The sequence below is a fragment of the Myotis nattereri genome, assembly GCF_964212035.1.
Source record: "Myotis nattereri genome assembly, chromosome: 10".
In the NCBI taxonomy this organism is placed as follows: Eukaryota; Metazoa; Chordata; class Mammalia; order Chiroptera; family Vespertilionidae; genus Myotis; species Myotis nattereri.
Window position 1 is genome coordinate 27,699,468 of NC_138085.1, and position 25,191 is coordinate 27,724,658.

Sequence of the window (25,191 nt, forward strand, 5' to 3'; positions counted from 1 at the left end):
AGAAGCATGCCATACATCTGAGTGGGCCTGGGCCCCTGCTCTTCCCAGAAATCCCTAGTGTGGCTACACCAAGAACCAGGACCGCCTAGGTGAAATCTCACACTGCTTAACAGGTCGCTTTCCATGTGCTTTTCCAACCTCCGATGCCACAGGCCGCTGATGGCTGTGTCACAGTACTTTCCGTGGGGCAGAGGGAAAGAATTGCCACCAACAACCGCTGCACGTCCAGCTCCCCTGTCTGCAGAGCCAGGGAGCAGGTGAGACCTGCCATGGCTTGTCCCCACAGCAGTGCTATGAGGTTTCCCGTCACCACTCCATTTTTCAGAGAAGCATCCTGAGACTCAGGAAAATGTGGTGACGTTTTCAAGCCTCACAGCTAGCAATGGGCAGAGTCACTAGTTAACAGCTTGTCCAGGAACCGTTGGGCTCTGGAGAAGGCCAGCGTGGAGACGTGGGGGACGATTCCCCCCGGGAAAGCTGATACCATGGCCATGGCCACCTTCTCCGAGGTGCCTTCCTGGAGGGCCTGCATCCTGCAGGACTCGTGCAGGTTACCAGTTCGCTCAGCTGCACACTGGGTGGGAGAAGGAAGGACATCCATGTCAGCAGCATGACCGTGAATCCCACAAGGATGGAGGTTTGGAGCTCAGTCGGGAGGTCCCAGCCCCACGGGGACGTGTGTAAGAGGAGGGACAGGAGTGCCCCGTCTGGACGAGGTTCTTGGTTTTCAAAGTGCCACTGAAGTTCCGTGCATGTTCATACAATTGCCGCCACCTCGGCGTCTTTTTTTCCCTCCCCTTCCCTTTACCTGAGGAACAACAACCCTCCTTGTAGTAATGGTCTATATGCAGAGCCCGGGCCCTGCGAGTCCTCAAGAAACGTCCTCGTTACAGAGATGAGAACAGGGAGGCTTGGGAAATATCAAATGTCTGCTCAAGGGCATGCAGGTCAGAACTGGGTACTGTCCTGCATGACATTCCCTCTCAGGTACCAGAGACTTCCCTGGTACGGACATGGGTGGAGAGGGTGTGGGAACCATGTCCCTCCCCAGCGTGGGAACAGTGTACACGGTAGATATGGCCTATGGAAGCCTTTGACTTCAAAAGAGAAAGTTATGTTTTATTCTTTTACATTAAAGGGCATTTGAAGATCCTCATTATGGAGATGGCAGATTGCGCAAGGTGGCAAATGCCTGGACACTGCAGATGGGAGAAAGGCGATCACGGGGCAGGAATCTGACCAGAGGACTCGAGGAGGAGCTAATCCATGTGGTGGGTGAAAAGTGACAGGTGCCTCCTTGTCCCCATGAGGCAATTGCCAGGGAAGGAACACTGTGTTTGATTTGGACACCTTGACGTCGGCCAGGTGAAAATTTCAATGAGTGAGATTTCCCGGGCCAGGCTGGGAGCAAGGCAGCAGCCATCATCAGAAACTGCTGTTGGCAATGTCCGTGCCACAGCCCTTTGGGTTTGGAATCTGCCTGCAGCCGTTAAAATTTTTCATGTGCTCGTCCTTCCACCAGCAGTGGGCGTCCATCTCCAGCTGGGGATATTACATGTACTGTGGCCTGAATTGTGTACCCCTAATCCCATGACTTTGCAACCCCTAGAACTTTATTATGTGTCTGCATTTGAGTTTTAGTCTTCAAGCAAGTCATTCACGTGATGTGAATTCAGTGGTGTGGGTCTTCTTCGAATCTGACCAGTGTCCTTAGAAGAGGAGGGGAGGACACGTGGCAGTGCAGAGGGGAGTCCATGTGACACACAGAGAGAAGACAGCCATCTCCAAGCTGAGGAGCGACCCCCTCAGGCGATACCAGCCCCGCTGACAGCACCATCTCGCACTTCTAGCCTCCGGAATTGTGAGAAAATGAATGTCTGCTGTTACCACCACCCAGTGTGGTCCTGTGTTATGGCAGCCCAAGCAAGCAACCTAACGCAGTCCATTCCGACACACATCAGTGTTCCGGGCAGCACTGCTGACATGGCAGCTGAAGTGCATTAGGCCCATGTCCGACAGCACTGGAAGGCTGCGTCGCTGGGCAAATGACCTCCCCGACTGGACCAGGTCTGCAAGGACAGTGGAGCTGAGTGCTCCATAGGATACCTGGCAAGGGTAGTTTAAGCAACACAGACAGCGCAATGCCCAAGTGCTTATGGTCCACTGCAGTGGTCAGCAAACTCTTTAGACAACAGAGCCAAATATCAACAGTACGATGATTGAAATTTCTTTTGATAGCCAAATTTTTTAAACTTAAACTATATAAGTAGGTACATTGTTATTCACTTAATTAGGGTACTCCTAAGGCCTAGAAAGAGCCACTCTCAAGGGGCCATAGAACTGCATATGGCAGGAGAGCCACAGTTTGCCGACCACAGGTCTACTGTGAAGTTAAACAACAGTTCTCTCTCTGATATTTCTACAAATATGTGAGGAGTGTCTCTCTTTTTTTTTCTTTATTGAATAAGATATTACAAATGTGTCCTTATCCCCCCAATCCTGCCCTTGCCCTCCCTGCCTTTGTCCACATCCATCACTTATGCTTATATGCATGCATACAAGTCCTTTGCTTGATCTTTCCCCCGAACCCACACCCTCCCCTGCCTTCCCTCTGAGTTTTGAGCATCTGATTGCTGCTTCTCTGTCTCTACATCTGTTTTTGTTGATCGATTTATGTTGTTCATTATAATCCACAAATGAGTGAGACCATGTGGTAGTTATCTTTCTCTGACTGACTTGTTGCACTTAGCATAATGCTCTCCAGCTCCATCCATGCTGTTGCAAATGGTAGGAGTTTCTTCCTTTTTACAGCTGTATAGTATTCCATTGTGTAGATGTGCCAAAGTTTTTTAATCCATTCATCTGCTGATGGGCACTTAGGCTGACTCCAAATCTTAGCTATTGTAAATTGTGCTGCTATGAACATAGGGGTGCATATATCCTTTCTGATTGGTGTTTCTGGTTTCTTGGGATATATTCCTAGAAGTGGGATCACGGGGTCAAATGGAAGTTCCATTTTTAGTTTTTTGAGGAAACTCCATACTGTTCTCCACAGTGGCTGCACCAGTTTGCATTCCCACCAGCAGTGAACAAAGGTTCCTTTTTCTCAGCATCCTCGCCAGCATTTGTCATTTGTTGATTTGTTGATGATAGCCATTCTGACATGTGTGAGATGGTACCTCATTGTTCTTTTGATTTGTATCTCTCAGATGATTAGTGACTTTGAGCATGTTTTCTCTATGTCTCTTGGCTTTCTGAATGTCCTCTCTCAACAAGTGTCTGTTTAGGTCCGTTGCCCATTTTTTGATTGGGTTGTTTATCTTCCTTTTGTTGAGTTGTATGAGTTTCCTATAAATGTTGGAGATTAAACCTTTATCGGAGATATCATTGGCAAATATGTTCTCCCATGCAGTCGGTTTTCTTGTTGTTTTGTTGATGGTTTCTTTTGCTGTGCAGAAGCTTTTTATTTTGATATAGTCCCATTTGCTTATTTTCCCTTTAGCTTCCATTGCCCTTAGGACAGCCGTGGGCAAACTACGGCCCACGGGCCGGATCCGGCCCGTTTGAAATGAGTAAAACTAAAAAAAAAAAAAAAAGACTGTACCCTTTTATGTAATGATGTTTACTTTGAAATTATATTAGTTCACACAAACACTCCATCCATGCTTTTGTTCCGGCCCTCCGGTCCAGTTTAAGAACCCATTGTGGCCCTCGAGTCAAAAAGTTTGCCCACCCCTGCCCTAGGAGCTGTGTCAGTGAAGAAATTCCTTCGGCATATATCTGAGATTTTGCTACCTGTGGATTCCTCTAATAATCTTATGGTTTGCCGTCTTACGTTTAAGTCCTTTATCCATTTTGAGTTTATTTTTATGTATGGTGTAAGTTGGTGGTCTAGTTTCATTTTTTTGCATGTGTCTGACCAAATTCCCCAGCACCATTTATTGAAGAGACTATCTTGACTCCATTGTATGTTCTTGCCTCCTTTGTCAAATATTAATTGAGCAAAATGGTTTGGGTCGATTTCTGGGCTCTCTGTTCTATTCCATTGGTCTATATGTCTGTTCTTGTGCCAGTACCAAACAGTTTTGAGGACAATGGCTTTGTAATACTGCTTGATATCTGGAATTGAGATCCCACCTACTTTGTTCTTCTTTCTCAGGATCACAGAAGCTATTTGGGGTGTTGTTTTTTTTTTTTTATTCCAGATGAATTTTTGGAGAGTTCTTTCTAGGTCTGTGAAATATGCTGTTGGTATTTTAATGGGAAGTGCATTGAATTTATAGATTGCTTTGGGTAGTATGGACATTTTAATGATGTTGATTCTACCAATGCATGAACATGGTATGTTCTTCCATCTGTTTATGTCTTCCTCTATCTCTTTTTTCAAAGTCCTGTAGTTTTCTGGGTAGAGGTCTTTTAGCTCCTTGGTTAAGTTTATTCCCAGGTATCTTAATTTTTTTGGTGAAATGGTAAATGGGATTGTTTTTTTAATTTCTCTTTCTGTAAGTTCACTATTGGCGTATAAAAGTGCCATAGATTTTTTGGCATTAATTTTGTATCCTGCTACATTGCCAAATTCATTTATTAGGTCTAATAATTTTTTGATGGAGTCTTTAGGGTTAAAGTACAGTATCATGTCGTCTGCGAATAATGACAATTTTACTTCATCTTTTCCAATTTGGATGCCTTTTTATTTCTTCTTCTTCTTGTCTGATCGCTTTGGCTAGCACTTCCAGTACTATGTCGAACAGGAGTGGTGAAATTGGGCATCCCTGTCTTGTTCCTGTTCTTAAGGGAAATGGCTTTAGTTTTTGCCCGTTGAGTATGATGTTTGCTGTAAGTGTGTCATATATGGCTTTCGTTACGTTGAGGTACGATCCCTCTATTCCCTCTTTGCTGAGCATTTTTATTAGAAAAGGGTGTTGGACTTTGTCAAATGCCTTTTCTGCATCAATCGATACGATTATGTGATTTTTGTCTCTCAACTTATGTGATGTATCACATTTATTGATTTGCAGATATTGTACCAGCCTCGCATTCCTGAATAAATCCCACTTGGTCATGGTGTATGATCTTTCTAAAGTAATGCTGGATCTGGTTTGCTAGAATTTTGTTGAGGATTTTAGCATCTATATTCATCAGGGATATTGGCCTGTAATTCTCTTTCTTTGTGGTGTCTTTATCTGGTTTTTGGATTAGGGTGATGCTGGCTTCATAGAAAGAGCTTGGAAGTGTGCCTTCCTCTTGAATTTTTTGGAATAGTCTGAGAAGGATTGGGTTTAATTCTTCTTTGAATGTTCAGTAAAACTCCCCTATGAAGCCATCTGGTCCAGGGCTTTTATTTGCTTGAAGCTTTTTGATTACTGTTTCAATTTCATCAGTAGTTATTGGCCTATTCAGGTTTTTTGATTCTTCCTGATTGAGTTTTGGAAGCTTGTATATTTCTAGGAATGTGTCCATTTTGTTGAGGTTGTCCAGTTTGTTGGAGTAGAGTTGCTCGTAGTATTTTTTGACAATCCTTTGTATATCAGTAGGGTCAGTTGTTACTTCACCTCTTTCATTTCTGATTTTGTTTTTTTGGGTCCTCTCTTTGTTTCTTGGTGAGCCTGGCGAGAGGTTTATCAATCTTGTTAACCCTTTCAAAGAACCAGCTCTTGGTTTCATTGATCTTTTGTATTGTTTTTTTGGTCTCTATGTTGTTTATTTCTGCTCTGATCTTTATTATTTCCTTCCTTCTGGATACTGTGGGCTTTTCTTGTTGCTCTCTTTCTAACTCTTTGAGTTGTAGGGTTAGATCATTTATTGCCAGTTTTTCTTGTTTTTTGAGGTAGGCCTGTGGAGCTATGAACTTCCCTCTCAGGACTGCTTTCATTGTGTCCCATAGATTTTTGGATCGTTGTGTTTTCATTGTCATTTGTTTCCAGGATGCTTTTTATTTCTTCTTTGATCTCTCTGGTAACCCAGTCATTGCTTAATAGCATGTTATTTAGCCTCCAAGTGTTTAATTTTTTTTCAATGTTTTTATTGTAGTTGACTTCTAGTTTTATGCCATTGTGATCTGAGAAGATGCTTCTTATGATTTCTATTCTCTTGAATTTGAAGAGACTTTGCCTGTGTCCTAATATATGGTCTATCTTTGAAAATGTCCCATATGCACTGGAGAAGAATGTATATTCTGTAGCTTTGGGGTGATATTCTGAAGGTGTCGATAAAGTCCATCTGATCTAGTGAGTCATTTAGGATTGCTGTTTCTTTGCTGGTTTTTTGTTTAGAGAATTTATCCAGTGGTGTCAGTGGGGTATTAAAGTCCCCTACTATGACTATATTGCTATCGATCTCTCCCTTGATATCTTCCAGAAGTTGTTTTATGTATTTGGGTACTCTTGTATTAGGTACATATATGTTTACCAGAGTTACATCTTCTTGTTGAATTGCTCCCTTTAGTATTATGTAGTGGCCTTCCTTATCTCTTGTTATGGCCTTTACTTTGAGGTCTGTTTTATCAGATATAAGTATCGCAACCCCAGCTTTTTTCTCATTTCCATTTGCCTGAAGAAATTTTTTCCGTCCCTTCACTCTCAGTCTGTGTGAATCCTTTGTTCTGAGGTGGGTCTCTTGCAGACAGCATGTATATGGGTCATGTTTTCTTATCCATTCAGCCACTCGATGTCTTTTGATTGGAGCATTTAATCCATTTACATTTAATGTTATTATTGAAAAGTACTGGTTTGTGGTCATTTTTATTCTTAATGTTTGTGTTTCTTCTTGTCTTTCTGTTTCTTCTTTTTACAGCAGTCCCTTTAGTGTTTCTTGCATTGCTGGTTTGTTGGTAATAAACTCTCTTAGCCCTTTTTTGTCTGTGAAGCTCCTGATTCCACCTTCAATTTTGAATGATAGCCTTGCTGGGTATAGTATTCTTGGATTCATTCCCTTGCTTTGCATCACTTTGTATATTTCATTCTATTCCCTTCTTGCCTGGTGTGTTTCTGTTGCGAAGTCAGCTGATATTCTAATAGGAGATCCTGTGTAGATAACTTTCTGTCTCTCTCTGGCAGCCTTCAAGATTCTTACTTTGTCGTTGGTGTTTGCCAATTTAATTATGATGTGTCTTTTTTTTAAATATATTTTATTGATTTTTTACAGAGAGGAAGAGAGAGAGATAGAGAGTTAGAAACATTGATGAGAGAGAAACATCAATCAGCTGCCTCCTGCACATCCCCCACTGGGGAAGTGCCCACAACCCAGGTACATGCCCTTGACTGGAACCAAACCCGGGACCTTTCAGTCCGCAGGCCGACGCTCTATCCACTGAGCCAAACCGGTTTCAGCTATGATGTGTCTTGGTGTTGGTCTTTGGGGGTTCATCTTGTTTGGCACTCTGTGTGCTTCTTGGACTTGTGTAGTTTTTTTCTTGCCAGTATCAGGGAAGTTTTCTGTCATTATTTCTTCAAACAGGTTTTCTATTCCTTGCTTCTCCTCCGCTCCTTCTGGTACCCCTATTAAGCGAATGTTGTTTCATTTTGCGTTGTCCCAAAGCTCCCTTAGGCTCTCCTCTTGCTTTTTAAGTTTTTTTTTCTGGTTGCTCCTATGTTTGTGTGTTTTTTCCTACCTTGTCTTCTAATTCACTGATGTGGTCCTTAGCCTCTTCTAGTCTGCTGTTTAAGCCTTCCATTGTGTTCTTATTGCAGCTATGTTGTTCTTCATTTCCTCTTGGTTCCTTTTCATGTTGGTGACATTCTCATTCAGCTCCTTATAATTCTCATTGAGTTGTGTGTATTTGTCATCCAGCCATTTGAGCATCCTTATAACCATTACTCTGAATTCTTTCTCTGATGTTAGTAGCTTCAATTTCATTTAACTCCCTTTCTGGTGATTTCTCTTTTTCTTTCCTTTGTGGATTGCTTTTTTGTCTTGCCATGTTTTGCTGTAATGTTTTAATTGTAGCTCCGATTGCTTTGCTACCCAGTTTCTTTAGGGTATGGTGCTACTGGTGTGACCTCTCAGGTCTCCTGGGTATGGTAGTCTAGTGTAGCTCCCTTCTTGAGCTATTTGAGTTCTCTTGATGTAGACCTGCGAGCTGGAAAGGTACAACTGAGGTGTCTAGAAGTCAGCAGCCATGGAGGGGGTGTTCCAATTTTTGCTGTCTTATGCCCTTGGTTGAAATCACGCGTGCCCCTCAGGGACTCACAGTGGCACCCAGGAACCGTCTATTTGGATGGTGGGGCTCAGGAAGCTTGCGTTCTGGCAAAGCATGACTGTGGTGTCAGAGTTCTGTAGTTGTGGGGTGGGTAGACTCAGCTTTTGCTACTGCCTCCGTGGTTGGATACACGCGATCCCAGCGGCAGCTCACAGAGGCACCTATGGTGTGTTTGCCTGCAGGGTGTACTGACACACTCTGAAGGGCCCTGGCACTGAAGCCACTGGATTACAGTGTCTGTGGGAAGGTATCCCAGAAAAGGGAATTCAGCGTTTCTACAGCCCAGCAGTGCACCCCTGTTTGTTTAAGTGTGTGACCAGCAGGGCTCGCAGCGGGGCCCCAGGGCTGCCTGTGGAGCGGTGGTCTTGGGAAACCTGCATGCTGGAAAAGCATGTGACTGTAGTGTCCAGAGTTCTGCAGCTGTGGGGTGGGGAAACTAAGTTTTGCTGATGCACCTGTGGTGGATAGGCTCCCGTTCCCAGTGACAGCACACAGGAGCACCTGCAGTGAGTTTGCTAGCGCAGGCACACTGAAGCACTCTGAAGGGCCCTGGCACACTTAATCAAGGCGTCTTTGGGCCGGTATTCAGGATGGGTGAATTCAGAATTTCTACTGCCCAGGGGAGTGCGTCCCTATTAGTCCAAGATCCGACCCAGCAGAGGCTCACTGCGGCTTCCCAAAGTGCCCTGTGGATAGATGGGCTCAGGGAGTGAGCAACTGTGGCAGTGCAGTTCACCGGGCCTGCGCTGAGCTCTGACGCACTCTGAGGGGACCTGGTGCTGAGGGGCCCTGGCACTAAAGTTGCGCAGCTGGGTGTGTGTGGGCAGTTATTCAGGCAGGGGGAATTCAGAATTTCTACTGGGTTGCAGTGCGCCTGTGTCTGTACAAAATCACACCCATCTGAGGCTAACAGTGATTTCTAACAGTGAGTCTATGGAGTGGTGTGCCTCAGAGACCTGCGTGCTGGAGACATGCGAATGTTATGTGGGAGGTCTGCCACTGGGGAGGGGGAGTTGCACTTACTGCTGCGGGCGCAGCATGGAGGGTGCTCCTTTGGAGGTGGAGATCCCAGGGTCTGCAAGTCTGCAGGAGTGGCTGCAGGATTTTGGATGGAGTGGCTGCCAGGTCACGGGCAGTGTCCAAGGCCTGTCTGGGTCATGGTGCTGATGAGTTCCTAGAAGAGGCCGCTTTCCCCTTTAAGATGACGTGGGCTCCGTGCCTGAGTCCCACAGTCCAGGGAGTGCCAGCAGTGGTATTAGTCTCTCCCTGTCCCAGAGAGCCTGGTCTGCCAGCCTCTGCTGCTCCTGCCGGATTTAACTGTCCCTCACTCACTCACTCACACACCACACACGTCCACACCCTCTCCTTTCATCCCCTACTCACTTCCTATACCTCACCTCCATCTTGCCAGCTGCCATCTTTCTGATCTCATGAGGAGTATCTCTCTACCATCCCATGTTGCTGGCGGGAGGCGTGGGGGTCCGCATGTCTTTGTCTTGGGGCTGTGGGACACTAGGGAGAGGCCTGGGAGGGTGCCCGGGGAGTCCCCAGATTTGAGTGTGGGGTCTGGCCACTGCCAGGTTGTGTTGGGGTTGTGGGTGTAGAGACCCTCAAGGCCAGCTCTCACCTCAGACAGGCACTGGTCTGTGTCATCAGCCTGGTGCACCTGCACCCTGACCCCGTAGGTGGTGTAGTCCGGTCCATGGGCCAGCACCTCAATGATGTCCTCCTTGGAGCTCTGCAAAGACAGAGTGGGTACTGAGCCAGGAGGCATCAGGAACCTGCCACCCGATCTGTGGTCCTGTGTCATGGCAGACCTAGTCTATGAGGACACAGGGAGGATGTTCCTGGCAGCCCTGCTGAGCTAGCAAGAATCGATTTGTGTCAAGGTGTAGGCACAGTGAAAGCCTGAATCACTGATGAAAACTCTGTCCTTGTTGGGATGATATGGAGTTGGGTAAGGCCACAGCTCCTGACCTGGCCGCGCTGCAATGGTTTGTCGTCCTCTGGGAGGTGATAGGTTGCAGAGAAAAGTATTGAAGGCTTTAATCCCTCCCTATCCCCCTGTCCCCCTAAACCCCTTTTTTTAAATACATAGCACTATCAAATGGGATGATGTGTAAGGCTTGGAGAAGGTCTACAAGAAGAGTTGAGCTGGGGCTGGTCCACAAGATACTTGGGGCAGGGAGTTCATCAATTGGAAGGAGCATGAGGCAAAGACAGCAACAAATGCTTTCTCTCTGATCCCAAGAAGCACACGAAGAAAGACTGCTTTTCTCCCCTACCAGGGAGCTGGTCGGGAGGATTGAAGGTGCAGATCATTTTGGGAGTGGGCCTGTGAGAACTGTGAGGCCCCAGATTTGAGTCTGACTTCTGGTCCCACCCCAGTCACCTCAGGGTCCTCAGTGTGGGCCAGCTCTCACCTCAGTTTGGCACTGGATGGTTTTCCTGTCGTGACGCACTTGTCCTTTGTACCCGTTGAGGGCATAAGTGAACCTGTCAGCCAGCTCCTCTACGCTGCCCTTGTTGGAGCTCTGCAAAGACAGAGCCCACTACCGGGCCAGGAGGCATGAGGGGCCCGGGCATTACCAGTGGGGAAGATGCCCACCACCCATTCTGCTCCCCAGATCAGGCAGAGAGGGGCATCTGCAAAGACCTCCATGCAGGGAGTGAAGTTGATGACCTCCTAGAGTACCCGCCCCCCATTAACAAGTGGGTAGGGGAGCTCTGACCCCAGTACTCAGCTTCCCTTCCTGTGAGCCATGAACAGGATGAGCATCCCTTATCCCCCCTTTCTTCCCCTCACCATCCCAGACACACACACACACACACACACACACACACACACACACACGAGGTGTGGAGCTCCTTAGGTGTGACACCATTTGGCGCCCAAGTGTGACCTGGAAGGGCCTGGCCTGGGCTGCCCTTGGTTACCTTTGGGTTCCTCATGCCAGAGGGCGAGGGGTATCGGTGGTGGTGCTTGTGCCTGTTTCTACAGCAAGAGAAAAATCTTTCACCCTGGGCTTTCTTCTGCCCAGAACGTCGGAAGAACGGAAAGCAACAGAGAGACATCCTGGCCTCCGACCTTCTCCACTCAAGTGAACTGGAAAGGCAATTGTCTCTAGAATGTGGGTACCTGGTTACCGCGGTTCCAATCTCTGTTGGGGATCTGTCCGCAGGGAAGTGAGGTCACCCCTTGAGGGTTCCATGACCTGTGCCCCTTCCGCCAATCAGAGCCACCCAAAGGCCCCTCTGGGCTGCTGACCTCTCACCTTCCTGGTCCATGTTATCTCCATACCTGTATAGAAGCATCCAACACAGCCCTCCCCCCAAGCTCCCTGGGAAGAAAGAGGCCCCCGGTTTGGGGAAGAAAGCCGAGTTCACACCTCCTTTTTCTTAGGGGTTCTGTGCCCTGGGGGAAGCCTCTGTGCCTCTCAGGGCCTCGCGCAGGCTCCCAAGCTGCCCAGTGGGGATGATGCTAGGCACCATTTCCCTAGGAAGTCATCAGGTGCAGATGGGACAAGGCCCCTAACAGCTGTGGGCTGGTGTCCCATGAATCTGGTACACAGACATAGAGGTGGAAGGTGACAAGAACGAGTGGGACACGGCATGGAACACTAGACCAAGGAGCCCTGGGCCCAGCCTGTGATCTCAGGGAAGTCACTGCTCATGTGGGCCTCATTTTCAAGTCTGTACCTTTAAGGGTTTGAAAGGACAGGAAATTCCGATATGGTCCCTCACTGGCCTAAAAGCTCACGGTGGTCTCTTGTTAAACTTAGCCTCGGACAAGTGCCTCATGTGGGTCCAAGCGTTAGGGGCCTTCACAGTGGCTTCGAGTGAGTCCAGCCTTCCTGGTGGGAACATCCTTGTGTGTCCGCTGAGTGCTCAGTGACTGGCTTCTGAACATCATAGAGGACAGCCCAGCTGATGGGGTGTCAGGTCCTGTCACTTGTCTCGTACTCTCATTCTTGAGGTCCCTTCCTTCCTCTCTGTTTCACTGTCTCTACATCTGTGTCTCTGTCTTTCTGTCTGTCATCTCTCTGCATGGGGAGAACAAGTACCCATGTGTTGACCTGCCCTATGTAGAGTCCTTATAGGAGAGAAACAGGGCAGTGCCCAAGCCACCAGACAGGAACTCGGGCTCTCAGTCTAAGCTGCATCCTGGCAAAAACTAGGCAATTTTCCTTGGGAGCTAATCTGTCCCCAGTCGAGCCTCAGTTCAAACACATCACCCGCTTCACAGACACCTTGATGAAGAGGCACCCAACCAAACCATGTGTAGATGCCTGCTCCACAGAATTTGAGTGGTACTAATATTTGTACTTTATGCATACAGGTTTTGAGAGAAGTGGTTTTCTGCCTCAGTTTCCCCATTAGGCACTCAGCAATAGTAAAAAACCTACACTCTCTGAGATTATGGAGAGTGTGAAAAGTTAATGTTTGTAAAATGGAGGGAACACTTGGCATATCACAAGGGGCTGTCTACATGTTCTAAATCCATTTAAACACCTCCTTCCAGTGTCTAAGCACCTGAGGGTGGGGACTAGCACCTGGCCAATGGTAGGAAGCTCTCCATAACAGGATGAATAGCAGAATGAGTGCCACTATGGAAGTCCTTGCCCATGTCCCATCCTGCCCTGGCCTCACATCGCCCTTGTGAAGAGCTGGGTCAGACAAGAGACCTGTGGGTGTCTGTTCGTGGTTTGAGGCCAGAACTTGTCAGGGTCCAGGGAACTTCTGGAGAAAGATGGAACCTCCTGCGTGGGGGTCGGGGTGGGGGTGGGGGTGGTCGTCAGGTTCAGCCAAGCCTTCTCCAGGGAAAGGCAGGAGCACTGAGCTGCTGAGCTGAGGACAGAACCTGCAGCCCGTGGTGACCCCTGGTGCCTGGTTTCGAACATTGGGGATCCAAACACAGCCTGACTGGGGCTATTATGGATATGCTGGTAGAAGATGGTGTCTGCATTCCTGCAGTAAGTTGAAGTGCATGGCCTTGAGGTAGTATTGTCCAAGTTTTCTCTTGGAGTAGAATTTCTCTTGCTGAGCAATAGTCTATTCATCTGTTTTTCCAGGAGAAGTTCTGTGCTGACTTCTGCTAGCCTCTCCTTAGTCCTGTGAAAATCAGTTAGTTTATTTTCCAATAACTTTCTGCCTTCCAGTTGTTCTTGGTAAAGTCGCACATATTTTTCCAATTCTCTTTTTCTAACTTCTCGAGAAGTTGGCACTTTGGAGATTTCTGATTCCAGCTGTTTATTTCTGAGTTCCAAAAGACTGGTCAACTCTTTTTCTAAGGCATCCTTCTCCTTCTCTACTTGCTGCAACCTCTGTAGCAGAAATCTGTTTAAGTCAATATATATTTTTGAATCTTTCTTTTCGTGCTGAGAAACCATGGGTTCAGCTGGATGGGGCTACTCTTCATCTTCTCCTGGTATTCTTTTCCATAAGGATCTTGCTCTTACATGCCGACTCATTTCACACAGTTCAGTCTTATGGGATAACGGATGTGATAAAGGAAAACAGCCGCCTCTCCTCCCTTCTCCCCGCAGAACGCTGGCCAACCACATCTTCTTTATCCAGTTGTCTGTTGATGGACACTTAGGTTGCTTCCATATCTGTGCTATGGTAAGTAATGTTGCAATAAATACATGGATACATATATCTTTTTGTTGTTGTTGTTAGTTTTTACATCCCTGTTGTCTTGAAGAAATCCTCCAGGAGACGAGAGGTCTGGGAAGCCTATTTCCCCTTCTTCGGTTGTGCCTGTGCTTGAGACTGGGCCTTAGGTTGCTGAGTTAACTGTGGTTTTAAGGCAAGGCCTAATGTCGACTTCCGGCTCAGGTATAGCAGCGGATACATATGATGACAGGCTCAGCCTACTCATGACTCTCTTCATCTCTTCAGTGTTGTTCTCAACCTTGTGGACCCTTTCTTTTAGAGTCTTAAGTTGATCTTCAACTTTGTGAAGAGAGCTGTCAACACAGAGCTGGTACTCTGCCAATGTGTCTTGTATATTCTGAAGCTTATTTATTATGGGTTCATTGTTAGTCTTTAAGACAGCAACAAGTGTTTCAATCGTGCTTGAACGGGTGCTAGCTCCGAAGGGTTGTTCCCGGAATTGGCGAATTGAGGAAGCCGGGCTTCTCGTGGCAGGCAACAACACGTCCTTGCTGACACCTGGGAGTTCTTCCTCCCAGAGTCCCAAGAGCTGTTCCAATTCTTCTCGAGTGAACGTAATTTGGGAACTTTGAGATGTCGCGTCTGGCTCAAGACTGCTGCCTGCGACCGGTCGGCTCGCTCCCGCCTTGGTCTTCCGAGTCCTCTTGGACATGTTCTGTGGTCTGTTTGTGGATGCTTGTGTTCAGTGGTGTGTCCACATATATCTTTTTTAATTAGTGTTTTGGGTTTCTTCAGATACCCAGAAGTGAAATTGCTGAGTCATATGCTAGGTCTAGTTTTAATTTTTTTAGGAACTTCCATGCTTTTTTCTATAGTGGCTGCACCAATTTGCAGTCCTACTAACAGTGCACAAGGGCTCCCTTTTCTCCACATTCTCACCAACACTTGTTCCTTGTCTTTTTGATCACAGCCGTTCTGACAGTGGGAAGTGACGTTTTGTGGTTCTGATTTACATTTCCCTGGGTATTAGTGGAGTTAAGCACCTTTTACACTTAAATTTTAAGTGCTACTGAATAAGCCACACTATATATAAAATTAAAACCACTGCCATTCCACCCTGGCAGTGGCGTTGCTCATGATTAGCTTCGGCCCACACACTGAAGGATTGTGGGTTTGATTCCTGGGCAAAGGCACTTGCCTGGGTTGTAGGTTCAATCCCTGGCCCGGGTCGGGATGCATGGTGGAAGCAACCATTTGTGTCTCTCTCATCAATGTTCTCTTTCTCTCTCCCCTGTCCTCCCTGTCTTCCAGTCTCTCTAAAAATCAATGGGAAAAAAAAGATTCTCTGGTGAGGATTAACAAAACAGAAAAAACAAAAAATTCAAAAAACAGAAACCACTGCCATTTCCATTCCTCAAGGATTAAAATTCTATCACACACAAAAATATGAATTATTTTACTTGTAAATACAGGCTTTAAAAATAAAACTTCCCTTTTAACTGATACATTAGAAAGCTTTACCCTTTTTATAATTTATCTTTATTGTTGAAAGTATTACAGATGTCCCCTTTTGTCCCCCATTGACCCCATCCACCAGGCTCCCCAGGCCTTCACCGCACTGTTATCTGTGTCCAGGGGTTAAGCATATATGCATGTAAGTTCTTTGGTTAATCTCACTCCACCTCCACCCCCTTCTCTCAAATATGTCAGTCTGTTTGTTGCATACTTCAATGTCTCTGGGTCTGTTTTGTTCATCAGTTTATTTTGTTCATTAGGTTCCACATATAAATGAGTTAATGTGATATTTGTCTTTCTGACTGTCTTATTTCACTTAGCATAATACCCTCCAGGTCTCTCCATGCTGTCTCAAAGGGTAAGATATCTTTTTTTTCTCACAGCTGCAAAGTATTCTGTGGTATAAATGTACCACAGGTTTTTTTATGTTTATTTATATATTTTTTAATTTTGTTTTATTGCTTAAAGTATTACAAAGAGTATTACATATGTCTCCTTTTTACCCCCTTAGACGTTCCCCTGACCTCCCCTACCCCCAGTGGCTTGTGTCCATTGGTTATGCTTATATGCATGCATACAAGTCCTTCAGTTTATCTCTTACCGCCCCCCCCCACACCCCAACCCTCCCCAGCCTTCCCGCTGTAGTTTGACAGTCTGTTCGATGCTGCTCTGCCTCTATATCTATTTTTGTTCATCCGTTTATAATGGTCTTTATTATCCATAAATGAGTGAGATCATGTGGTATTTTTCTTTCATTGACTGGCTTATTTCACTTAGCATAATGCTCTCCAGTTCCATCCATGCTGTTGCAAAACCACAGGTTTTTCTTTCTTTTTTTTTTTTAATTATATTTTATTGATTTTTTACAGAGAGGAAGGGAGAGAGATAGAGAGTTAGAAACATCGATGAGAGAGAAACATCGATCAGCTGCCTCCTGCACATCTCCTACTGGGGATGTGCCCGCAACCCAGGTACGTGCCCTTGACCGGAATCGAACCTGGGACCTTTCAGTCCGCAGGCCGACGCTCTATCCACTGAGCCAAACCGGTTCGGCAAAACCACAGGTTTTTCTATCCACTCATCTACTGATGGGCACTTCGGCTGTTTCCAGATCCTAGCTATTGTAAATAGCGCTATGAACATAGGGGTGCATATGTTCTTATTGATGTTTTAGGCTTCTTAGGTTCTATTTCTAGAAGTGGGATCGCTGGGTCAAATGGCAGTTCCATTTTTAATTTTTGTAGGAAACTCCACACTGTTTTCCATAGTGATTGTACTAGTCTGCATTCCGATTAACAGTGTATAAGGGTTCCTTTTTCTCCACATTCTCGCCAGCACTTGTTTGTTGATTTATTGATGATAGCCATTCTGACAGGTGTGAGATAGTACCTCATTGTCCTTTTAATTTTTATCTCTCTGATGATTAGTGACGTTGAGCATTTTTTCATATGTCTCTTGACCATTTATATATCCTCTCTGGAGAAGTGTCTGTTCAGGTCTTCTGCCCATTTTTTAAGTGAGAAAGCTTTATCTTTAACTGACATACTTTGTGAATATAAAATATTCCACATCTCTAATATTTCAAGATCTGGAGGCGAAGAATTGGACCTGATAAAGCCAGTAACCTGAAACAATAAGAAAACTAAAGTCACCAATAAAAACTAAAACGGTTCCACTTACCTATAAATGGTTTATGCCCTTGCATCATAGTAAAGGTCCCTTTAAGGAAACAAAAAGCAGATGGACTGGACTCATCTGAACCAATGATTTGAAATTTAAAACTTTGTGGTGAGTTATGTGTGTATAGTGAACACCCTGAGCAACCAGTAAAACGCTGTTCACAGATCCATGGCACTGCACATGCTTCAGAGGGTCTGTGAGAGTATGTTCCAGTAACACACCAAAGCCGGAGAAAGAAACAGAAGAGAGAAAAAGAGAGGAAATAAAGAGAAAACCCCCAGCAAACGAGCGATTTCCAACTCCTCTCCAGTATCTGCCTGCTTTCAGATGCTTTTCAACAGGTCACAGTGTGGCTTTCAGACAGTTGCTTTTTGTACATCGCCCAGAATTTACAGTTGTCACCACTGGGCAAGTTGTTCTGAGAGGAGCTTACTTGGCCAGCATTAGAAGCAAGCAGTGTCTTGTTAATCAGTTTTACAAAAATGCTTTTTATTTGGAATGAGGCTTAGATGTAATAAAGAAGCACTCAAGTCAATAGCAAAAGTGTTTGTTCTATAGCTTCCCAATTTGGAAAGGTGATGTACATTGGTTTCATAAATTCTATTATTTTATGTGAAATAACTTGTTATTCAGAATAAAATTCCAGTCTTTGTTTTTTGTTCTCATATATGAAAACGGACAGGAATAGTGAAGAGTGTCAAACAAGATCCATGGGAAAGAGGCAATTCATCTTTTCTTGGCCGCTGATGACACCTGCTGGCTCATGTATGGCAGTGGCTGGTGTTGTGCAGAGTGTGGAAGTGAGGGAGGATCCCTGTAACACAAGTTCATTCATTTCCTCCCAGTTCAGATGGAGGGTCAGCACTTTTCTCGTGTCATGAGTTAGAAGTCTACTCAGGGCAAGTAAAGCAAAACCCACCAACCCCTTCAGAGCTGATCTGCTTTCAGTGTCCCCACCAAACTGTACATCAGCACCATGGACAGAGCCCACTCTGGTGTCCACAGGATCCTCCAGGGCAAGTGAGTCTGGGAGTGCACTGGGTCCTGCCTGACTCAGAGACCCAGGCAGACCAGGAAACACAGCTGCTGCTCTCGGTCCACACCCTCCACACCCGCTGCCTGAGGCCCCTCCACTCTTCTCTGCAGTCAGGCACCCGGGACAGGGCTGGAGCCCCTTCCTAAGGTGCCTGGAAAGGGGGAGGCACTGGAGAAAGCCACCACGCCAGCAAGGCCTCCCTTTGCCCACCCTCACCCTGACAGCACCCTTTCATCCAAAACACAGGGGCCTGCAGGGAGTGAATCTCTGGGTCCCGTGATGGAAGGTTTGCAGCAATAGTTCCAGGCCTCCTGCCCTCTCCCACCCCATCTGCAAAGAAACGGCCGCTTTTCCCATAGAGAGGGAAATCTGTTTTCCCACCTCTCGGATCTGAGCTGGCCTTGTGACCTGCTCTGGTCAACAGGATGCAGTGGAAGCAAAGTACCAGTCCCAGGACTGGGTCTGTTTAACCACATTGTCTGGTTTCTGTGTCTGGTGTCCTGGCTTCTGGGGCCTGTGGACTCAGGCCAGCCAGTTGCTGGAGCCCTGGGACAACGGAACACCCTCCCTGCCCCCAGCACACCTTTTACATGCAAACCAGCCCATCCCCCTGCCTTTTCTACTCTTACTCTCCTGAGACACCAGTGCCCCACACCCACCCACCCCAGTCCATCCGCCTACCCAGTCCATCTGCCCCAACAGCCAGTCTGGGTCAGGCACAGACAACTAAGGCACCCCACACTGTGACCTGCTGAAATCACTCCAGCTGGCCAATTGTCACCTCCTTAGCCCGTTACCTGTCTCACCCACTCCTTCCCTCAAACTTTTCCTGAAGTTTCCCTCCACCTCTCTGCTTGTGGCCCCCCTGCAGCCTGGTGTGCCCCCTCCTCCTAGGAACTGTGAGTAACAAACTGCCTTTTTATAAATATATTTTTATTTATTTTCAGAGATGAAAGTAGAGGGAGAGAGAGTAAAAACATCAATGATGAGAATCATTGATTGGCTGGCTCCTGCACGCCCCCTACTGGGGATGGAGCCCGCAGCCTGGCATGTGCCCTTGACCGGAATTGAACCAGAGACCCTTCAGTCTGCAGGTTGACGCTTTATCCACTGAGCCAAACCAGCTAGGGCACAAACTGCCTTTTCAATGACAGGCGTCTCCTAATCTGTGGGCCTCACCACACCTGGATGGACCTAACACCCAGGCCGTGCTAGGACAGGGTCTCAGGAGGTCTGGCACATCCTGCTCGGTCTTGCCCTGCACCACTGCCTGCTGACAGCCGGCTGGTTTGGTGGAGTGTTTGGGTCCAGCCCCAGCAGGTCCAGGGGTTCCCAAAGGTGTGGACGGAGTCGGCGAATATGGAATGACATGGAGGCAGCGTTCAGTTGATCAGCATAGCCAAGTTCTCCAGCCAGGTTTGGTAGCCAGGTTCTAGCCAGGTTCTCCATCCAGGTTCTCTCTTTATTGTCCTGTTACATCTGTATTTATACCAGTTGATTTTAATCCTATCTATTCTATTCCAAAGGTTAGGGGGTTTGAATTAATCTAGTTCCGTTGAGTTTAATCCTGTCTAGGTTAATCTCTGTGTTCCATTATAAGGGCTATTCCAAGGTCACTGCTCTACTGATAAGCTACAAGGAAGTGACTGAAGCAGATTATCCTACCCAGTAAAGGTTATGTCCTCCCAGCCTCGCTGCTTGCCTTCCCTGGGACTGCCCTGTGTCGGTGGGTCTCCAGGGATACAGGCTTTGGTGCTTTCCCTGGTGGGCAGACTCCTGGGGATGTGGGCCCAACAAGTTCCAAATTTATTGCCAACAGTCTTAGTCCAAGTTCTTCATAAGTAGTACATGGTATTTTTGTAACACTAGGGGGGTTTCACTGATTATTCTCTTCTTTAGTCCTGTTAATCCCTAACTCCAGGGAAAAATTCCTCACCTGGGGAAACAACCTTTCTCGGAGAGGTGACCTTGGTTAAAACACATAGTGCTAAGAAGGGGAGCAAACATATTAAGAACAGTATGCCATATATGCCAGGCCCCTTGAAACATATGCTGTGCAGATGTTTCTTCCTTGCAGCGACTGTGTCTAGCAGCAAGGATGGACTAGCTTCTGGCAGTGGAGGACAAGAGGTCTGGTAGAGCAGAGCCCACATGGCAGCCTAGACCCACCAGCCCAGCCAACCTAGCGCTGTGCAGAGACCACAAGGAGCCCAGTCCTGGTCCCAGTCCAGGATCAGCTGTCGCTGTTGGGCCCAGAAAAAACTGTCTGGGGCTCCTGGTAGTTCTGGCATCTTCCCAGGCTCCAGAAGGCATGAGGATCCCTGGAAGGTCTGAATAAGAACTGAGGTTGCCTAGAATTCTGGTTCCTTGGACCTCTACATTTCATTACACTCTTCACTAGGGATCATTTAAAACAAATACGAAAGTGGACTAGAATGACAAGCAGCCTTCCAGCTCTAATGATCAACTGCCAGAAGGGCCAGTCTCCAACTCCTCCTCGTCCAAGCTCCTTAGCGAGGCAGCTTGGTCACTGGATGTCTCTGCAAGGTGTCACCGTGGCTAGACTGAGTGCTTCCCCGAAGTTCCGTAGCTCCATGTGGGCTGATGGCTGGTCACGTGTCACAGCCAGAGCAGCCTCAGTGTGGAGAGAGCCATTCTGCTTCTGCACCCATGCAGGATGCCACCCCCACCCTGTGGTGTCCGTCTCAGACATGGCCTATTCTGTGGACACGCTCCCACTTGTACCTGGGCCCACTGAGCACTGGCATCACCACCAATTGCATTTGTGAGAAGCTACTATCTGGATTTTGTTCAAGCAAAACGTGCATTAAATGAAGATGTAGTAGGAATCATCTTCCGAGTCCTAGAAGGCGGGCCCGTTGGTGGGGACTCCCCTGGGGAGGGAGTCACTTTTTGGTTTAGTGTCTCAGTGGTGAGGGGGCAGGGAGCAGTTTCAGGAGCTTCCACTTGGTCTGTCCCTTCACAAAAGCCCTTACTTGGGTCCGGGGAGAAATGTGGCAGTTCCGTCAGTGAAGTATGCCTAATGTGACTAGGGCAGCCGTGGGCAAACTACGGCCCGCGGGCCGGATTCGGCCCATTTGAAATGAATAAAACTTAAAAAAAGACCGTACCCTTTTATGTAATGATGTTTACTTTGAAATTATATTAGTTCACACAAACACTCCATCCATGCTTTTGTTCCGGCCCTCCGGTCCAGTTTAAGAACCCATTGTGGCCCTCGAGTCAAAAAGTTTGCCCACCCCTGGACTAGGGACACAAGATCAGTCCAGGGTCCCACTGGACCCACTGTGAACTGAAGTCCAGCCCAAAATATGCCCGTCTAGTGACCATGGGTCTTTGGCTCCTTAGACCTTAGGGGCAGCCACCAGCCAGGATCTACAGTGTAGCTTCCGGTGGAATGAGCACAGGCTCTAAAAGAGACCAGGATCCGATTCTTGTGCTCATTTTTTCCAGGATTTTTCTTGGGAGAGGGAATGGGTTTGGGGGAGGGGGAGGCAAGAGCCTTACACTCCCTGCGCCTGTTTGCTTGTCTGATTGTTGGCAGGATGCGGTCTGACTACCCATGTCAAGTGTTTCCAACGTTGCCTGGAATAGCCTAATGACACCAACACCATCCACTTCTTTGGAAAGAAAATACATACCTCGGCTCTTCCCATTCCTTCATCAGTATTTTAATAACTTACTTTCCGTAGTGTTTTCTTATTTTTCTAATTTACTTTCAAATCTTTTACATCATTTAATTATTTTTTAATCCTCACTCTAGTAAATGTTTATTGATTTTAGAGAGAGAGGAAGGGAGGCAGAGAAAGCGAGAGAGAGAGAAACATCATTGATTGCCTCCCATACGTGCCCTAACTCAGAATTGAACCCTTAACCTAGGTATGTGCCTTAACTGGGAATCAAACCCTCGACCTTTTGGTGTATAGGACGACACCCCAACCGACTGAGTTACCTGGCTAGAGCCACCATTTCGTTATTTATAATATTTATTGTAAGTGGGTTAAGCTGATATAAATTTCCCCTTGAGAGTTCAGGTGGCTTGACCCTTATATTCAAATTATGAACCATACAATTTAACTAGTAACTGTGTTCCCTACACTAGCATTTAATTTAGCAAGTTGCTCTTTTTAAATGTCAGTGAGGGTGTTGGTATGTGTGTGGAATTCTGAACCGTGGTGAATGGCTCAGCTAGTTGGTCAGGGACCTAGAAGGAATAAGATGGGGAGATTAGAGACAGTGGTTCGGAGGAAGACACTTCAGGAGGAATCTATGCACTGGGCACAAGCTGTGGGCATGAAGATTGTGTTTCCTGTCAGTGCCCACCAGGACATCCACATCCAAAGACTCACTCAGAGCCGGGAGACAGGAGGGCTTAGCTGGGGCCTCGCCTGGCCGCGGTGTGGTCCAACTCCAGGGCTTGCTTGGTTGCTACACCGAGCAGCAGCATGGGCTCCCTCTCCTCAAGGCTGACCTGGCTCAACATTTATCTACCACCACCCGATGCCATCTCTGGGAGGATATCCGCCAGTCGCTTGGCAGCAACATGGTTCCATCAGCCCTCTTCTATGCTGGAGGGGACCATGGCTTGTTACCGACACCTGCCCCACAGGCGGCTGTGCCTCTGCCAGCACCACTGTGCAAAGGCTCACTGAATGCCTCATGTTCCAGCGTGGGCTTCTGGGTAGTGTCACCTCAGAACATGGGATTCGTGGGTGTGAATGAGGCACAGCAAGACCAAATAATGGCACCCACTACTTCTTCCGTGTTCCATCCCATCTGAAAGAGTCCAGCCAAGCAGGAGTTTAGAATGGCCCACTAGACCTGCAGCCCTGGTAGGGTCTTGGGATCAACCTTCAGGGTTCGGACAGACCTCGTCTTCCACCCAGCGTGGGGATCTGTGCGCTGGGCCAACAACCAGGGTGCCCGGTCCTGCAGCTGGGGGAGGGGAGCATGCCTCCCCCCCTCACTCACAGTGAGCCAGGCGCCAGCTCTGGGAGTCCCATTCTGGCCACGTGAGGCTCTACTGGATCCAAAGGCCCGGCCTAGGAAGAAGGAACGCGGCACTAGGGGACGAAGTAAGGTTTCCGTTTCTGTGGATTTATTTGTCCTTTTTACAACCTCTCAAGTGGGATACTTTTCTCTAACATGACCATTTAAGGCTCCAATTACCTATAAAGACTGCGATAGGGTGTATGGTCATTATTTTTCATTTCTGCACACTAAGTGATTTCTACTATGGTTTCTTCTTTGGCACATGAATTATTTAGAAGTTAGTTCATGAATCTCCAAATATAGCATTTTTCTGATTTTCTCTTGGTGAATACTTTCCAATTTAATTGTGGTGCGGTCAGAGAGTGATAGCAGTCCTTTGGTGAAATATGCCTTGTAGGGCCAAAACCGGTTTGGCTCAGTGGATAGAGCGTCGGCCTGCGGATTGAAAGGTCCCAGGTTCGATTCCGGTCAAGGGCATGTACCTGGATTGCGGGCACATCCCCGGTGAGAGATGTGCAGGAGGCAGCTGATCGATGTTTCTCTCTCATCGACGTTTCTCTCTCATCGATGTTTCTGACTCTCTGTCTCTCTCCCTTCCTCTCTGTAAAAAATCAATAAAATATATTTTTGCCGAAACCGGTTTGGCTCAGTGGATAGAGCGTCGGCCTGCGGACTGAGAGGTCCCAGGTTCGATTCCCGTCAGGGGCATGTGCCTGGGTTGCGGGCATATCCCCAGTGGGAGATGTGCAGGAGGCAGCTGATCGATGATTCTCTCTCATCGATGTTACTAACTCTCTGTCTCTCTCCCTTCCTCTCTGTAGAGGATCAATAAAATATATATTAAAAAAAAAAAAGAAATATGCCCTGTAGAATCTTTTTCCATAAAAGTTCTATGTGAGAGTCAAAACAATAGCTGTTGTTCTATTTCTCCCTCAAAGTTAAGCTCGTTGGCTGGAGAGCTTAGTCTGTATGATAACGTCATGATCTAAATATGACAGAAAGTGAGGTGGAGAATATCCCACGGATGGCAGCATCGTGCATTTCCCCTTGTAATCCTGTCCATTTTAAAAATATGTTTTTTATTGATTTTAGAGAGGAAGGAAGAGGGGGAGAGAGAGAGAGAGAAAAAACAACATTGATGTGAGATCAGTTGATTCCTGCATTCTCCCTACCAGTGATTGAACCCACAACCTGGGCACCTGCCGTGACCGGGAATTGAACTGGTGACCTTTCGGTGCATGGGATGATGCTCAACCTACTGAGCCACACTGGCCAGGGTGTTCTGTCCAATTTTTTTATAATGTATTTTTATAAGGTATTTTGATGCTGTTTAGGTGCATACATATTTGTACTTGTTCTATGTCCCTGGTGAATTAAATCTTATATCACAATGTGGTGATTCTCTATTGCTAGTGATACTTTTTGCCTTAAATACTATTTTGTCTGATAATAGCAAGGCTATATTCACTTTCTTTTTGTTAGTTTGTCTAAATATATCCTTGTGCATTTCTTTACTTTAAATCTTTTGGAAATCAAATATTTAGACATTTCTTGTCAACAATATCAAAGTTCTATTTTTTTGTAATCCATTCTGAAAACCTTTATCTTTCTGAAGTGAGAATTTTCAGTCATTTGTATTGTATCTATATTATTACAATTTATATGATAACCAGCGATCTGTTGGATTTTTTTGGCTACCTTGTTTTGTGCTTTATATTTGCCTTCTCTTCCATTAGTATTCCTCTCCGTCTTCTTTTGGATTGATTAAATATGTTTTCTAATTCATATTTTTTCTTTGTACAAGTGTGGGATTTATATTTCTAACCTAGTAATTTTTACCCTAGATATGTTGACATTCATGATGAATTTATTACAATCTAAAATGAAGTAACAGCCCTACCCAGATTGCTCAGTGGATAGAGCATTGGCCTGCAGACTGAAGGGTCCTGGATTCGATTCCAGTCAAGGGCACATGCCCGGGTTGCGGGCTAGATCCCCAGTAGGAGGCGTGCAGGAGGCAGCCGATCAATGATTCTCATCATTGATGTTTCTATCTCTCCCACTCCCTTCCTCTCTGAAATCAATAAAAATATATTTAAAAATAAAAATAAAATGAAGTAACAGCTCCATGGTC